This window comes from Elgaria multicarinata, chromosome 3 (assembly GCF_023053635.1).
Source record: "Elgaria multicarinata webbii isolate HBS135686 ecotype San Diego chromosome 3, rElgMul1.1.pri, whole genome shotgun sequence".
In the NCBI taxonomy this organism is placed as follows: Eukaryota; Metazoa; Chordata; class Lepidosauria; order Squamata; family Anguidae; genus Elgaria; species Elgaria multicarinata.
The window spans coordinates 30,835,179-30,854,091 of NC_086173.1; the positions used below are offsets into that span (position 1 = coordinate 30,835,179).

At 43.9% G+C, this 18,913-nt stretch overlaps 1 protein-coding gene across 1 annotated transcript in view; it reads right to left on the reverse strand.

Annotated features, from left to right (window-relative positions):
* The window catches only part of ACVRL1 (activin A receptor like type 1), a 53,671-nt gene extending 35,814 nt beyond the window's left edge, over window positions 1-17,857 (reverse strand). Inside the window, exon 1 of the mRNA XM_063119859.1 lies at window positions 17,440-17,857. The gene's annotated coding sequence lies outside the window, so the exon portion shown is untranslated. The remainder of the gene's footprint in view (window positions 1-17,439) is intronic.
* Between the last annotated feature and the right edge of the window lie 1,056 nt (window positions 17,858-18,913).

Genomic DNA, 18,913 nt, shown 5'->3' on the forward strand with positions numbered 1-18,913 from the left:
AGCAAGCGCCCCCCCCCCAAAAAATGGAGGTTGTTACTACCCCTCAAAGCCCTTGAAGCAAAAGGAAATGGATGCTTGAAATCCCTTCCCATTCGCAGGTTAAAGGTGATGCAGTAACAGTGTACATACACCTAAGTGGGGCAATGAAATGGCTGGATCAGAAACCAGGCAAACGAAGACCATAAAAGTTACAATACTGATAGATTGGAGCACACACAACTTCAGAAGCTCAAGAAACTGCACAAAGTCACTTGTTCACAGTCTTCTACCCTCGGGTGAGATGTACTGTGTATATGTTAATATAAATTAACATATGCAGGTGTTATGCAAATCATGCTCCTTCTTTTGTCCTCTGTTTTGGTGCCTCTTTTTTGGTGGTTCGTGAATGGCCACTCTACTTCTCCTGTTGATATTTACTGACAGGAGAGTTTCTATGGAGAAGGTGTGGCACCAGTAGGTAGGTTGGGTGCTGGAAGCAGAAATCTGTTTAGCAGAGATACTTCCATCTGGGTATTACTATGGTGTCAATACCAGATATGACTTGGGCTGCAGCTAGACCTAAGGTTTATCCAGGGATCATCCAGGGTTCGCCCCTGCCTGAGCACTGGATCCCGTGTGTCACCTAGATGAACAGGTTTGACCCCTGGACAATCCAGGGATAAACCTTAGGTCTAGCTATGGCCTAAGTCCGAAAGTAAGGATGAGGTCACCTAAGGTCCTCCTCCGAGTGCTTACTGCGAAGGAAGCTCGGAGGATGGCAACAAGGGAGAGGGCCTTTTCAGTTGTGGCCCCCCAATTATGGAATGATCTCCCCGATGAGGCTCGCCTGGCACCAACATTGTTATCTTTTCAGTGCCAGGTCAAGACTTTTCTCTTCTCCCAGGCATTTAACAGCATTTAACAACATATTCTAAGTTTTTTTTTTAATGGACCCCAGAACTGTTGTTGTTTAAATGGATACTGTTGTTTTATACTGTTCTTTTAATATTTTTGATGGTTTTAAATTTTGTATACTTTTTAATGTTCACTGTTCTTTAACTTTTGTAAACCGCCCAGAGAGCTTCGGCTATGGGGCGGTATATAAATTTAATAAATAAATAAACACATCTGGAGGGCATGAGATTGTGGATGTCTGTGTTAGAAGAGTCTCTGTGCTCTGGTAACTCATATATGCCAATGTCTGGTTCATGAGCTGCAATATATAATTCACTCCACCCGGAAAGCCACCGTTTTGTGTCTGGCTCTGGTTGGTAAATCAGGGTGTTCTAGTAAAAAAAAAAAAAAGATCCCGCAAGCCTGAAGCCTACCTACTTCTGTTATAGGGTGACCATATGGAAAGGAGGACAGAGCTCCTATATAGAAAAGGGCATTTCAGCAAGTGTCATTTGTATGCATGCAGCACCTGGTGAAATTCCCTCTTCATCACAACAGTTAAAGCTGCAGGAACCCTGCCCTCTTTTGTATCTGGTCACTCTAGTATAGCCAGATACAAATGACACCTGGTGAAATTATTTTATTTATTTTTATTTATTTAATTACATTTATATACTGCCCCATAGCTGAAGCTCTCTGGGCGGTTTACAAAGGTTAAAAACAGTGGGCATTAAAAACAAATATTGTAACTCAAAGCATTCAGCCTTCACTTCAGGACCATGTTTCTGAGACCCCAGTGATCTTGTGCTCGCTTACAATGTAGTCCCTGCACACCTGCACCTTGATCTTTCCTGGGTCTTGCAGCCAGGAAAAAATCCCTTTTCTATACAGCCATTAAAGATACAGGAGCCCTGTCCTCCTTTTCATATGGTCACCCTATGTAACCCTCCTTGAAGCTATTATATATGGTGAAAGATGGGACAGAAATTTGTATAAACAGCTTTAAGGAGCATCAGACTATGGCCTAAAATACACCAAGTAGGATATTGCACTATGAAAGCGGTATATAAAAAGCAGGAGCCACACTACTGCTTTATAGCAGTACTGAAGTCCACTGACCACTGTTGGGGCCTACTGACAGTTACCATATGCTGCTTTCATACCGCCATATCCTCGTTGGTGTGGCTCCTGCCTTTTATATACCGCTTTCATAGTGCAATAACCTGGTTGGTGTAGATTAGGGGCACAATTGTTCACGTATTCCAATTATACTTAGCATTTAGCTTTAGAATGAGAATCAAAGCAAAAGGCTTTGGAGTAACTTCTTGCCCGTTGGATTTTCTCCCACTTGGCTCCCTCTTTCTACTCCCTTTCCTCCTCATGGGCAGCCCAACAGCTACAACCTTTCAGCTCACTCCCTTTGCTCCAGCTGCTTCCCAGACTGTTCTCTGCCCTCGATGTGACACCCAGTAACCTCCTCCTCATTTCACAACTGGCCTGTGCTCTAGTTCTCATAGACACTGTCTGAATTGGAGTCTCTGGAGGACGCGCCAAAGAGGCGCCTTCTTCCATTGACGACTGTCCAGATCCTCTTTACATGAGACCCAAGAATGGTAAAATCAGGCCCTTCTTCTATAACTTTGCTCCAGAAATTGGGAAACCATTGGGCAATTACAAAATTGTGTTTTAACCTGTTGGGTGTTTTACTGTGGTTTTAATTTTTGTGAACCGCCCAGAGAGCTTCGGCTATTGGGCGGTATAAAAATGTAATAAATAAATAAATAAATAAATAAATAAATAAAAAATAAATAAATACTAGAACCCAAAGGGATCATCCCATGAAGCTAACTGGTGGGAGATTCAGGACAAATAAAAAGAAGGACTTCTTCACACAGTGCATAGTTAAATTATGGAACTCATGACCACAAGATGTAGTGATGGCCACCAATTAAGATGGCTTTAAAAGGGGGTTGGAAAAATTCCTGGAGGCAGAGGCTATCAATGGCTACTAGCCCTGATGGTTATGTTCTACCTCCAGTATCTGAGGCAGTAAGCCTGTGTGCACCAGTTGCTGAGGAACATGGGTGGGAGAGTGATGTTGCACCATGTCCTGTTTTGTTGGTCCCTGGCCAATGGCTGGTTGTCCACTGTGTGAACAGAGTGCTGGGCTAGATGGACCCTCGGTATGGAGGGGGTTGGGTAGACAGAGCACTATTGTACCCTCTGGGATGGAGCTTGGACAAAGAACACGTGATCTACAGGACTCATTCGGATGATGAAACAGACTGCCCCAAATGTGGTTAAAACACACTATATTTTAAACAAAACAAAATAAATGACCACTAGTAATCACCCAGTTTATACATTTTTGTTTTTAAATTTTATAGATTTCATTTTTTTAGATATAGACAGTTTTTAAAATGTGAAACGTTTCGGTATAAAACACCTGCTTCAGTCACAAACAAGAGTATGCCGCAATACCATGTATGAAGTGAGCCACTATATTTTAGGAATAGGGCTTTCTCAGTGGTGGCCCCACACCTTTGGAATTCCCTACCCAGGGACATACATATGGCCTCATCACTGATGGCTTTTAAAAATATAATCTGAAGACACATTTATTTCACTCTGTATTTAGTGCTTAAGAATCATTAGATGCTGGTGTGTCTGTGTGTGATTGTAATTTGTAATGTTTTCATAATATTGTAAGCTGCCTTGTGAGGAAAGTGCACTGTAAAAGGCGGGTTAAAATCTTTTAAATCAATCAATAAATACTTGATAGCCTACTGCAGGGATGAGCAGACATCAGGCCTGTGGGATCTTCGGCTTTTTAATAGCACCAAGAGATCCACCACTTGGAGCCTGGTGCAAAGACATATCCATAGAATTAAAGAATTCTGAGCCAAGGAATTCGATTTGTGTACCAGAACTGAACAGAGCTCACAGTCCTTATATAAAAAAGTCACTCCAAGTAACCCCAAGCTTTCTTCATTTCAGCAGTGTAATTTAGGACAGGAGTGTGGCTATTACTGTTAAAACAGTTAGTGGTCAGATGCTTCAGTGCCATTTGTGTGGGTTTTTTGTAGAAAGGTCGGATACAAATGAAACAGATAAATAAAATAAGATGGGAGAGCTGGGCCATGAAGTTACTCATCAGGAGTTAGCGCTTGGACAGGAGACTCAGCAGGTGCACAGCCTTCTTCCTACGGTGTTTTATTTTAAATTACAGCAATTGTAGGGCTGGCCCTACCATTAGGCAGAGTGAGGCGGCTGCCTCAGGCAGCGAATACTGGGATGTGTGTGTGTGGGTGCAGTTGTGGCAGCCTCCCAGCCATTCTGCTGGGGGACAGAACTGTGAGTGCCATGCAGCCTGTCCTGCACCCCCTGCTGCCCTTGGGTATTATTCATTCATTCATTCATTCATTCATTCATTCATATATATCCCGCCTTTTTTCCTCCAAGGATCCTCTCCATTTTATCCTCACAACAACCCTGTGAGGTGGGTTGGGCTGAGAGTGTGTGACTGGCCCAAAGGCACCCAGTGGGTTTCCATGGCCAAGTGGGGACTAGAACCCGGATCTCCCGACTCCCAGTCCAACCTTTTAGCCACTACACCACATTGATATGTAGAGGACTCTGCCTTGTCGCCAGTGTGGTGTAGTGGCTAAAGGGTTGGACTGGGAGTCGGGAGATCCGAGTTCTAGTCCCCACTTGTCCATGGAAACTCACTGGGTGACTTTGGGCCAGTCACTCTCAGCCCAACCCACCTCACAGGGTTGTTGTTGTGAGGATAAAATGGAGAGGAGAAGGATTATGTACGCCGTCTTGGGTTCCTTGGAGGAAAAAAGGTGGGATATAAATGCAACAACAACAACAACGTTGAAGCTAAATTCAGTTGGCTTCTGTATATAGAATAGCGGGGGCGGGGGAATGGCTATCTTGTCTCAGGCAACAAAATGTCTTCAGTCAGCCCTGTTGTATATCTGCATAAAAATCAACATAGGCAATTTTTATGCAAATCTGCATCTTCTTGTTCACCATTTTGCTGAACAAGTGATCACTGAATACTAGTTGCTGCTGAGAGCAACAGCAGCACACGGAAGCTTCACATCCCACTTGTGGGTTTCCAATAGACATCTGGTTGGCCACCACTGGAAGCAGGTCTGATTCAGCAGGGCTCTTCTAACACCACTATTTTCGACGTCCTGAAAGGACACGAAGCTGAGCAGGAAAAAGAACCCATGCTCCAAGCTAGAATTTGCTTTCCAGTGCAGGATTTCATTGCTGGGTGCAATGGGTGTGCTTGTGGCATTTGGCTGACATGTTCCTCTTCAGCGTGGCCAAAGTCACGTCCTACATGTGTGACACGACCGGAAAGATGGAGCAGTCAGTGTGGTTTGGGGGTTCCAAACTGGACACATGGTGAAGCGATCACACAACTGCTTCACCACAGGCAGAATTCTGCACAGGACCACCGAAACCACATTGTCTACATGCCAATTTACTCATGTGAATTGGTCCTAACTTATATATTCACATGATCTTCTCTTTGGACATTGGGAACACAGGAAGCTGGCTTAAACCAGATCAGACCATTCATTTAGCCCAGTCTAGTCTACTCTGTCTGCCTGGCAATGGCTTTGCATGGTCTCAGGTGGGGAAGGCTCGTTTTCACCACCAGTTACCTGACCTGTTTACCTGAAGATGTCAGGGATTGAACCTGGGGCTTTCACATATACTCTGCCACTGAGCTCTCTCCTACTATATGATTTTGTGTTTTGGTTGTTTCGGTTTCGGTGGGGTTTAAGCATTTCGCTGACTTCTGCTTCCCCCTCCCCATATTTCCCCCACTGCAGCTCTTGTCTTTCCTTCCTTTTAGAGCTAGTGTTACATAATAACTTAGGAAGCTGCCTTATACTGAGGCCTGATGTACACCAAGCAGGATATTGCACTATGAAAACGGTATAAAAGTGGTATTTAAATTGCAGGAGCCACACCAAGCAGAATATAGTGGTATGAAAGTGGTATATGGTATGTGTCAATGGGCCCCAACAGTTGTCAGTGCATTTCAATACCATTTTAAAGCACTTGTGTGGCTCCTGCCTTTCATTGACTTTCATACCGCTTTCATTGTGCAATATCCTACTTGGTGTAGATTAGGCCTAAGTCAAACCATTGGTCCATCTAGCCCAGTGTTATCTACACTTGGGGTGGGCAGAAGGTAGATCTCCAGATGTTTCGGACTTCAACCCCACACCCCTGGGCAGGATCTACACTACTGCTTATAATGGTTTATAAGGGTTATGACAACTGTTCAGGCCCAGGACACATTACATATACCATTTTCATACCGTTTTAAAAGTGTTATATCCTGCTTGGTGTAGATCGGCCCTTGGTCTACACTGACTGGTAGCTGTGGCCCTCCAGGGTTTCAGCAGGCATTTTTCCAGGCCTTCCTGGAGAAGCTGGGGACTGAACCTGGGACCTTCTGAATGCAAAGCAGGTGCTCTACCATTCAGCCACAGCTTCATTCTTAACAGTTTTGGAGCAGTATCAGCTGGGTCCCTGGCTCAAATCTCAGTGGGGAAGCAAGCAACTCAGCCTGCCCCTTCCCCACAGCTGCTTCTAAAAAAGTCCTCCCTGGACCTTAATATCTACAGACCAGTGTCAAATCTTCCATTTTTGAGCAAGCCTACCCAGTCGAATTTTAAGAAGTCTGGCTATTATTTTAATAATGTATTCGTTTTATATGTTACATTCAGTTTTATGTTTTTTATAACGTTTTTGTATTTTATGTTGTTCCCCACCTTGATCCAGAGGGAAAGGCTGGTAAGAAATAATAATAATAATAATAATAATAATAATAATAATAATAATAATAATAATAAGGTAGGCCTACCTTATAGGGTCACTGTAAGGATTACTAAATAGATTATGAAAAGCCCTTTGAGCCCTTTGAAATGTCCTCTATTGGTAAGTATAATTCTGTGGCTGAAACTCTCAAAACCTCAAACATGTTGGCTTGTTCCACTTTTTAATGCAAAAATTACCCTCATGACTTGGTTCCCTTTTATTTTTTAAAAAAAGAAATTTCCAGGGTGTGATGCTTCAAGAATGATTTTTGGCCTTGTTTCAAAGTAAGGGGTCAGAGAGTTTCCCACAGCTGCAATCTTCCACCATGTGATCCAATATTGTGTTTAGCCCAATGATTGCAAAAGAGGGAAGTGGGGGTTAGATTCACAGGGTGCGTTCGGACAACACAATAGTCAATGGTGGGTTGACAGTCAACTCCAGGGTTGATTATAGAGGGGGTACTCCTCACACAACATATTCCTACACAACTGTGGAGTGGTTGGGACTTGAGTTGAGTAATATTCAACCCGGCATTTGACAGACACAGCCCCTGGCCTCCCTCCTCCCTCAGTCCTCCTGGTGCTATCCCAGCAGCCTCTGCGAGTTGTGCCGGTTGTAGCAGAGCAGCCAGCGTGGTTTTGGCCACTCTTGCCTGGGAAGTCTGTAGGCAGCCGAGATAGTCAACTCAACCCTACAAAATAGTCCAGTGAGCCTGACAGACAACTCACTAACCAAAAGTTCTGCAAGTAGTCAACTCTGCAGAGCGTTGTGTTTCTCCTTTGGTTATTTTTGGGAAATAGTCAACCGTGGGGTGGTTTTTGCCTGGCAGACAACACAATAACCAACCGTTGACTAAGCAACTAATGGTTGACTACTTAAACCACTGTTGTTTATCGTGTTGTCCGAACACAGCCACAGCCAGAGGATCTAGATCTTACTAGGGATGGGTCAGAACTTATCAAAATTTGCAGACAGGATAGAAAGAACTTGAGATTAAAATAACTAATGTGGGAGAAATAAAAATGGACAGATTTGTCCGTCTGGTCTCAGGACTTTGAGAGTTTAGCTCTTAAAGGTTTGGGTTTGAATCCTTCTGCAGACAACCAGAATTGGGTTGAAACCTCTTTTCTCCCAGTCAAGCTCCTCATCTTTAACAGCTGCACGGCAGGCAGGTACAACACAGTCCTCTCCACGCAGGGAATAGTTGTAATTATTCAATTTGGCCAATATAGGGAGGTCAGAATTTCATTTCAGAATTGAAAAGGAGTGTACCAAAATTCACAAATGTCTTCAGATTCAGGACAAAAGAACTTGAGATTTCAGAAATTTGAATGCAGGAGAAAGTGAAACCGACAGATTCATCCATCCCTAGATCTTACTCAACAGCTCTTGCCATTTCAGCAGGTTTGACAAAAAGGATGAAAATCTCACGGTGTTTTCTGACCTGTTCCAGTTGCAGAGAAGGGTTATGTTGCCACGCAGCTCAGAGACCTGCATCCCATAATAATGAACTGCTGAAATTCACTGCCACAAAGTGGTGTTATGACCACTAGCTTAGATGGCTTTGAAAGGGGATTATTAGACAAATTCATCTATCAGCGCAGCAGCTTTTAGCCATGTTGGTTCCCAAAAGCTGGACATGCACAGCCTTAATATCCTGCTTGTATGTTTTCAGAGGCATCTGTTAATGCTGCACTAGATAGACACTTGGTGAGATCCGCCATTGATCTTCTTCAGTCTTATATCCCTTCTATGGAGGCTAAGATTGGCCCCTTCATTGATGTCTTTTAAGCTGGTGGTGGCGAAGACATTTTTTATTCTAACAAAGGAAAGGAAAGGAAAGGAACCTCTCGTGCAAGCACTGAGTCATTACTGACTCTTGGAGGGACGTTTGCTTTCGCTGACGTTTTCTTGGCAGGCCTCATAGCGGGGTGGTTTGCTGTTGCCTCGTCCTCCTCCTTTCCCCTTTCAGTAGGGGTTCCGCAAGGCTCGGTGCTTGGCCCGCTGCTGTTTTCTCTATACATGCTGCCCTTGGGTAAACTTATTCAATCTCATGGCCTCCAATATCACCTGTATGCCGATGACACACAACTATACCTCTCATCTCCGGAACTTTCTCCTGATGTTCACGATCGTATCTCGGCATGTCTTTCAGATATCTCAGCTTGGCTGCTTCATCGTCGCTTGAAGCTTAACATGGCAAAAACTGAACTGCTTGTTTTCCCTCCTAAATCTTCTCCTCACCTCTCATTCTCTCTTACTGTCAACGATGTCACGCTTACTCCGGTCAAGGAAACTCGCAGCCTTGGCTTTATATTTGATTCCTCGCTCTCCTTTATTCCTCATATCGAGGCAGTAGCTAAATCTTGTCGTTTCTTCCTGTATAATATTGCCAGGATTCGACCATTTTTGTCTGTCTCTTCTGCCAAGACTCTCGTTCACGCACTGGTTATCTCTCGGTTGGACTACTGCAACCTCCTCCTCTCTGGCCTCCCCTCGTCTCACATCAGTCCGCTGGTCTCTGTCCACCACTCTGCCGCTAAGATCATCTTCCTGGCCCGCCGCTCTGACCATGTCACTCCGCTTCTGAAATCTCTTCATTGGCTCCCAATTCATTCCAGAATCCAATATAAACTTCTCCTGTTGACCTTCAAAGCTCTTCACGGTCTAGCTCCTGCCTATCTCTCCTCTCTCATCTCACACTATTGCCCCGCTCGTGCTCTTCGCTCCTCTGATGCTATGCTTCTTGCCTGCCCAAGGGTCTCTACTTCCCTTGCTCGGCTTCGTCCATTTTCCTCTGCTGCCCCTCATGCCTGGAATGCTCTTCCAGAACACCTGAGAATTACCAACTCAATCACAGCTTTTAAAACACAGCTAAAAACTTTTCTTTTCCCTATAGCTTTTAAACTTTGAGTTTGTTCTGACTCTATACTGTTAGCTTCACCCTTCCCGGTGCCTGTTTACACTTCCCTGTGCCTGTTTGCATTCTCTTTCCCTTCTTATTGTTTACTACAACTTTATTAGATTGTAAGCCTATGCGGCAGGGTCTTGCTATTTACTGTGTTATCTGTACAGCACCATGTACATCGATGGTGCTATATAAATAAATAATAATAATAATAATAATAATAATAATAAGTTATTACCTTTCCCCCAGCTAACTGGGTACTCATTTTACCGACCTCGGGAGGATGGAAGGCTGAGTCGACCTGAGCCGGCTGCCTGAAACCAGCTTCCGCTGGGATCGAACTCAGGCCATGGGGAGAGTTTTCAGCTGCAGAAACTGCTGCTTTACTGCTCTGCGCCACATGAGGCTCTTTATTATAACAAAGCTTTTAGTATATTTTAATCTTGCCAGTGGACAAATTATTTCTTTCTTTATCTAGATAGATTAGTCTTCTCCAGCTGGTGCCCTCTAAGTATTTTGGACTTCAGCTCCCATCAGCCTCAACCAGCACAGCCAATGGTCAGGAATCCTGGGTGTTGCTGTCCAAAACATTGAGATTGGAGAGCACCATATCAGAAGGACAGATATTTTTAGAACTCCCTTTGGGGCATAACTCTTACAAGGCAGTTACACAATAAAATATAAAATGTACTGAAATCACCAAACAATTTCAAAGCAGTTACAAAACAGCAGCTTAAAAATATAGGCAGATATTCTGACAGGCTAACATTTTTTTCTCTAAAGAAATCAGCAGTTTCAAACCCAACAGCACTAAAACATTTCCAGGAAAGCCACCTGAAACAGATTGGGTTTTAAGGTCCGTTTAAAGACGGTTACAGAAGAAGCCATATGCAAATCAGCTGGGAGTCCCATAACCAGGGGGCCACAACTGAAAAAGTCCTGCCCTCCTGCCTGCCAATCTGCTTGATCTTGTTGGTGGGCCTAGAAACAAAGGCCTCTGAAATTGATCTTATTGTATGGGCAGGTTCAGACTCATAAGGGCAGTCCTTTAGATAACCTGTAAAGTACTTTGAAATGGGCCCAGAAATGAACTCGCAACCAATGGCGCAAAGCAAGCATCACATGTTCCAACCTCCTAGCCCCCACCAACATCTGGGTGGCAGCATTTTACACCAGTTGACGTTTCTCAACCATCTTCAAAGGCAGTCCCATGTAAAGTGCATTACAGCAGTATAGCAGTATAGTCTGAATGTAACTAGTGCATTTTTTCAAAAATCTTGTCTTGCTTAAAGGTTAATGTTTTAATTGTAACCATGGTGTTAAGCAGCTGCAGGGCCTCTTTTTATGGACTAAAAGGATTATATGTATTTTGAAAATACGTACAATCCTACAATTCCTCACAGAGTTGTGGTGAAAATAACATGTGCTGTGCAACTGGCCTTTAGGACACAGTGAGAAAGAAATAGTGACATCCTTCACCATGAGTTGCAATAGAGGCAGGTCAGATTATGACAGTGGGCACCCCTAGATAGATCTTCTGTTTTACTCATGGATGGTAATCAGGCCGCAGACCAATCTCAGTTACACAAGAGAAAAGTTGATCAGCACGTTTAGACAAGTCAGCACCCCCAGTTGGGAAATTAAAATTAAAATTCCCACACCTTGCACACACTTCCATGTACAAATACAATGAAACAATTCAAAGCAAAGAGCATAGATAATATCTTTGCAAGCCACCAAATCTACCACTCTCTCCTGCAAAGTGCTGTCTTAAAATTTTGCAGAAGGGTTTCCTTGCACACTCCTACTATGCATATGTCGGCCTATTAATAAAGCTGGCCCCAATGACGGATAATGCTTGTCCTTATACACTAAATACCTTATACATCCTTTATATGTAGCCTGTGGCACAAGCCTTGATCACATCGTGATAAAGTTCTTGTGTCTCTGAAATTACAAGCCCTGGTTTATTTATTTGCATCATCACCATGATTTATTATCATCATCTCTTTCTTGCTCATGGCGGTTTTTCTAGACGGACATGACGGGCTTTGCCAAGTCATGCTGTCTTTTACAGATTCAGGAATTTCCTGATAATTGAGTATGTTTTAATTGTGACTGCTTTCTGGATGTTGGTGTGGTTTTATTTTGGTAGGCCCAATTTCTAAAGATTTTCTGTATAGTTTTTTGATGTGATGCCAGTGACTGATGTGACTAATGGAATAATTGTGACCTTTTCCTGTTGCCATAGTTCTTTGACTTCCATGGCCAGTGGTGTATATTTTCCTCTCTTTTCCTCTTCCTTTTCTACAACATTTTTGTCATTCAGTATTGCTATGTCGATGAGGTATGCGTTTTTTCCTTTTTTGTCTATGACAGTTACGTCTAGTAGGTTGCAAAGTATTGTTTTGTTGGGATGAATTGTTCTGTTCCAGTATATTTTATGATCTGCATTTTCCAGATTGTTTGGGTGAGTATGTATAGTATGGTGTAGGTTGTTTGATAAGGTTGAATTTGATGGCCAGTTGTTGGTGAATTATTTTTGCAGCTGTACTGTGCCTGTCCGTATAGTTCATTCCTTCCAGAATTTCACATCCTCCTGTTACATGGTCTATTGTTTCTTGGAACTGAAGGCATTTCCTGCGTAGGACTTATTATTGTTATTGTTATTGTTATTGTTGTTATTATTTCTTCCCCTATCCTGCCAGGGCCAATTTACATATACTTGAGGGTGGGTCATAGCACTATGACAGAGCATAATGCTTTGCATGTGCAAGATTCCACATTCAAATCCTAGCTTCTCCAGGTAAAGGGTATCAGGTAGCACGGCTAGGAAATATCTCGTCAGTCAGTTCTGAGCAACATGGACATGGTCTGACTGTATAAGGCAGCTCCACATATCTTAAGAGAAGGTGGGTTAAGTACCACAGCTTCAATACATACCTAAAGACATAATCTCTGAATGCAAACAGGAGCGTGACTGCATCATTATAAGGAGTTACTCACAGTTGGCACAGTGGAATTGTGAAGTTGGAAGGTACCTCAAAGGTAATCTAGTCCAGTCCTTCTAGTCCCACCCTGACGCAGGACACCTGCTGCTACAGCATCCTTGACAGGTGTCCATCCTGCCTCTGCTTAAAAACCTCCTGAGACAGTCTGTTCCACTGTCAAATTGCATGTAAAGTCTTTTTATGGACTAAAAGGATTATATGTATTTTGAAAATACGTACAATCCTACAATTCCTCACAGAGTTGTGGTGTTGATATTGTTTAGTTGATATCCCCTTTCTTGTAATTTGACTAGCTTTGCTTGGGCAAAGGACAAGTTAACTGCCCAGAGGCATTCATGGGAAAGTAAGATGGCAGCAGCTAGAGGCTCCCACTCTGCTTTGAAGCAATCCCAGCTGCCAGTAAGAAAATGTAAAAGATACTTTTTAGGGTGCCTTGGTGGGCACCAAGGAAGGTGTCTGGAGGCACATTTGCTTTCCCTTCTTTTAAGATGTTAGCTACCTCTTCCGGGCTGTTGCTATCTGCAAATTTGATGGTCACCCCCACTACATCTTTGTCCAAGACATTTGTAAAGATGTGGAACAACACTGGGCCTGAGACAGAACCTTGAAGCACCCCACTTGTCACTGCCTGCCAGCACTGCAAAAAATAATGACTCCAATGAGAAGCCCCCAAAAGTCTCATGGTCAGGGCCCAAGCATAGGGTTGGGAGAGGAACACGTTTCCCTGGCCTGGAGCTCCAGGGAGCCCCTGTCTGGTCTAAAAGCCATTGTATGACAAACATTGTGGCTTAATTGAAGACCAGCGGCAGGCAACTTCTATGGCTTTGCCAGCCTATTTCACACACACACACGCACGCACGCACACACACACACACACCACAAACACAAATCCACCTGGGGGCTGCATTTATCCCTGGAATGCTGCTTAGCACCACTAATTTTGTTGCAGCAGCGGCCAAAAAAGGGGTCAATTTTACTTTAAAACTTGGCGCATATTAGCCACACGCTTTGCTTTAAAGTAACATTTACCTTTTTGCTGCTGTTACACCACCCAATTCCAGCAGAAAACTGCCAGTTTTTTTAAAAAAAACTTTTTTGGCCGCGGCCCCACCACCCAATTTAGCAGCAGCCCCTTCCCACCCCACCCATCCACACACAAAAGAGTCACAGGGACCCACATCCCCATCGTAGATCATGCTTAAAGATATTTATGCAAATTTATTTCCCTGTCCAGATCTTGAAAGATTTCTGTAGCTAATCCAAAGCAGTGTTGAAACAGAACAAATGTATTGACTTATTTTCCTTATTCCATTTCTAATCCATCCAATAACCAATGTGCTCTGGGTGGATCACAAACAAGCAATATTCTGAACCATGCGCTGCCAGCCTAGAACCAGAGCTGAAAGCAGCACCCGGTACAGTTGGGCAGCAGCTAAGGGCCCAGTGCTCAATGCACTTGAACTGGGACCTCCTGTATGCTCGTGTTGACTTGAATTTACTGAGTGGCAGCAATGAGAACATAGCCGCCATTCTGACATCCTCATGTGGGGTGACACTACATCATGGCATTCTGGGTAGTCAAAATGGTGGGAAGCTTGTAGTTGGAACTGCTGGTGCCTGCTGCTGGCAGCAGTAAGTCTGCTGGGTTGGTGTGTGTGAAGGCTTTGTTGCCCCCCACCCCCACCCCACCCCGTACAAGAGAGGGTAGGGGGAGATAGAGCGCTTGTACATGAAATTCTGGGACTTGTACTTTTCTCTTTGAAATAAGATGGTACAAACAGAAATGTGCCATCGTTACAGAGTTCTTTAGTTCCTGCTGAAATGTCATATGTACCGGCAAGAAAATCCAACAGGGTATGGCAGCAGTTGATCGGTAGAGGGAAGGACACACACCAGTCAGAGATAATTGGTGAAGATTGTATAATTGGTGAAGATTGTTTTTATGTTCCCAGTATTTTAGCAATTTACTATCCTAGTCTTTTCACTCTGCTATTTTAAAACTGTCTTTAAAGTCTCTGCATTGCTGCTCGGTTTTATTCCGGTTGTTCTTTTGTATTGTGGTTTAAAGCTTTTACACTATATTTTATGCTGTACGTATCGTTTTTTGTGAACTGCCCAGAGAGCTTCGGCTATTGAGTGGTCTAGAAATGAAATGAAATGAAATGAAATGAAATGAAAGAAAGAAAGAACATACATATCATGCTGCTATGTCTGGGGTATAAATACAAGTCAGACTGCCCAAAATGTAAGGAGCTAACACAAAGGGAACACAAAGAAACTAAAGGGTAGCAAATGGTCCTGCAGTTTCTCAGGACAGGTGTAGAGAGGGGCCACATTTGTACTGTGCCCAGGGAACTCATGCTTAGGCACTAGTGGCGATTGCTTCATTGCTTCATTTTGGCCAAATTTCATGGTTGTGAGAACTGAACCACGGAGTTACGGAAGTATCAAACTTGTGTTCAGTGGGACGTGCTCCTTGTCACGTGTGCACAGGCTTGCAGCCTTAGGCTCTGGCTATTCTGCATCCCCCCCTCACACCTGTGTGCACTTTGGTAGGGTGGCCACTTACACGTCACCAAAAAAAGAGGAAACGTACCACAAAAAGATGAGGACAAAGGAGGAGAGAGATTTGCATAGAAGTGGCATAACTCATGTATATGTGTCGATGCAAACTTAGAAATAATTACAATAATTTAAATAGAAATATATCACACCATAGTAGGGAAGACTATGACCAGGTCACCTGTGCAGCTGCCTGCTCAGTCTGCTGTCCAAGTGCTCAGCATTAACAGGCAACCTCAAGGCCTTCTGCTCTCCTTCTTTAAACCACATTTGGAGTTGACAGCCTTTCAAATAGAGGACTGTCCTCTGTAAATTAGGACACATGTTCCCTCCACTACCTTTAAGCCCTACTCACCACAACGTTTCTGGCTCTGGGCCTGCGGGCAACTCAATGTGAAAAGCTCATGACCTTGAAGAGCCATGCTCGGTACTGAGGTGGAGTCAAATTGAGATTTCCAAAGCTTTTACTGGGCCTGTTCAGACAACACACTAAGCCATGGTTAGGCCACTAAACCTTTTGCAGCAAATGATTAGTGAGCATGTTTAGACCGTGGTTATATAGCCACCATGGTTAAGAATGGTTCACACAGCATGCTAAGTCATAGTTTGCACAAGCTAAGCCATAATGTTTAGCTCAAAATGCTTAACCATCGTGGCTTAGCATGTTGTCTGAACATGGTCATTAAAGCTGGAACGAGACATCTGGTGGCGGCCTGGGCCTGGGAATCTTGTTGTTCGCTAAACAGGTGCAAAGCAACAGGGGGAGGCCATAGGGTGACCATATTAAAAGGTGGACAGGGCTCCTGTATCTTTAACAGTTGCATAGAAAAGGGAATTTCAGTAGGTGTCATTTGTATATATGAAGAACCTGGTGAAATTCCTTCTTCATCACAACAGTTAAAGCTGCAGGAGCTATACTAGAGTGACCAGATTTAAAAGAGGGCAGGGCACCTGCAGCTTTAACTGTTGTGATGAAGAGGAAATTTCACCAGGTTCCCCATATATACAAATGACACCTGCTGACATTCCCTTTTCTATGCAACTGTTAAAGATACAGGAGCCCTGTCCTCCTTTTCATATGGTCACCCTAGAGGCCCACGACTGGCAGTAGCAGGCAGGTGGAGAGGGCTAAAGGCCCTTCTCCCTCCCTCTATATTCTCCCTGATGCCTCCTCTCCTCAGCTGCTTTTCCCTACAACACAGCAAATATGTATCCAGAACTCAGGTTGGGAGGAATAGGAACGCAGCGGAAAAGTGGCAGAGGTGTTTTGTTTAATTTTCAAATCAAGGCTTGCTGCTTCTCTGCTGCAAATCATATCCTCCCCCTTTGCCACTTTGCCCAGGTTTGGTACAAGGCAGGAATTCCACGCCTGGGTCTCCACTGAATGTGATGTTCTGGCTGAGGAAGAAACGAACAGAAATCGAACAGGGAGAGGAGAAAAATGTGTTGATCCAAATAGTATAACTCCCAACATTTAGCTCCTCATCAGGGGTCTGTCAAAGAAAGAGCTCACATGTGCTGCAGTAATAGCTAACTTACCATTATAGGAGTCAGTAGCTTCTTTTGGAGGTAGTCATGTAAGGAATTGCAATTATACTGCTTGGATTAATAAATGTGTGTATCCTGCACATGCTAGGTTTCTGCTTGCACTTGCTTTGTGGCACTGCCCTTTGGGTGTCTTCCAGCCTAAGAATGGTCACCCACAAATCTTTATGATAAATAAATAAATGGACGTGCCTATCAATCTCAGCTACACACAAGGACAACATTTCCATAAGGCCTTCTTGAGCTGCACAGCTTTCATTGCTGGTGGAGCCTCAGACTAGGCGAAGCTCCATATTTTTCTCAGAGAGTTGGTGCTGCCACCAATTGTCATCCTTGTAAAGATTTGCCCAAATATTTTAGGGAAATTCCCAGGTGAGCTGAGCTCAATAAGAGTCAAACGCAGTGGCCCGTAGTGCGAAGAGATAAAAAGAGAGGCTATGGAGCCTGTGATGGGTTGTTTGAGAACCTGACAGAAAAAATCCAAGATGCTACGTTGCCCAGACCGCTAGGAATTTGATGCTGGTACCTACTATTTATTTCCCCCCCCTCTGTGCTATGAAAGGCCTGGTGCCTAAATATGTGAACTTGGGAATTTGAAATAGTTTACCTTCTTTTGCCTGGGAACTTCTGTTTTGTTTTTTAATTTCCCCCAAGCAAAAATGGAAAGGTCAGAGAAAAGTAACTTACCCAGGGTTCTTTATAGGTGGAATGGAGCACAGCTTAGCCACGGCCTGTATCCTGCTGTCTTCCTGCTTCCAATAGGCCTTGACTAATGCTTCCTCAGATGTAAGATTTTTCTTTGGTACCAAAGCCTGACGTCTTTTGTCTTCCAGAAAGGTATGTTTACTTAGGTCACCCTGGGCGGCTCCTCACGGTACCCAGACGCCTAGCCTGAGATGGAACCATGGGGCACTTTTCAGACGACAGTTTAGCTCTGCTGCGGTTTTCCAATTTAAAAGGAACAGCGTCCCCAGTTTTCGTCTAAAGCTCAACACTGGCAAAGCCTATCTCGGAGAGGCCGGTGTGTCAAAAGCAGCAGGGGTATGTGGGAGACAAGATCCTCTTTCCAGACCCCTCGGCTCTTTCCCCCTCTCTTGAAAGCAGCGGTTTGGCAAGCTCTGGATGTGGGAGAAGTTAAAAATGTTTCTTATTACTGCCTCTTCCTGCCTGGCTTTTCTCCACCACTCCCAGCTAATAAAGCATTTCCTATTGCGGAGCACAGATCTACACACACACACCCCCCGCACTCTCTTCCTTCCAAACATAGCAGGGCCCTGCACAATTGTTCTCTATGATCTCCTGGTTATTCTGAACAGAAACAACTGAACAATCCCAATTGTCTCACCTTTCTGGATTTCCTTCCTCCCCTCTCTATTGCTGCCTTCATTGACAGAATTTACATTGACTAATTCGGGGACGTCTGTCAGAAAAGTCTGCAAAATTACATCCTGAGCTTGTCTATATGGCTTGTTTACCCCAATTTAAATGTGCATATTCGCGTTTCAGGACACACGACGCAGCCGTCCATTCGCTGTAGTGCTGTTTTTTTACGCAACAATGCACATATTCACATTTGTGATTTACCATGACTTTTCGATCACATCTGAGTTTGCACCGCGTTATGGTTATGTGTCTTTGGGGTAGTTAAATCACATTTTGACATGTGGGTGGAGCTTTGAGGGTAAAACAACGTGATTGGCCGATTTCCCACCTATCCGCAGCCTCGTTTCTTCGCGCCATTTTTAGTTTGACTTCTCTGATTCTGCTGCCTCGTTCTCCCCGCCCCCACTCCTGGTTTGTCTGTTATATGAATCTGCAGAGCTCCGCATATAAAATTTATAGCTTCCATCGTCTCTGCTCTGTAGCATCATACCATCGTATATTCGTATATGCGCATGTGCACGTTTATAACTGCAATATAAAAAAATATTCAGGAAATAAATCGCTGTTGCTGCTGCAGTGTGACGCTCTTTACCTAGATTCTAATCAGCGAAAATTCGGAGTTTTATTTAATGTGGAGCCATCCCGTTGTCATATAGACGGAGGCCTAGTTCTAGCCCAGCTCAGAGGGCTTTGTACTTTTGAAATCAAAAGCTGGCAATAGCGCTTATCGAACGCCTGTATCATAGACATGCTCTCAGTTACAACAGCCTTTAAAACA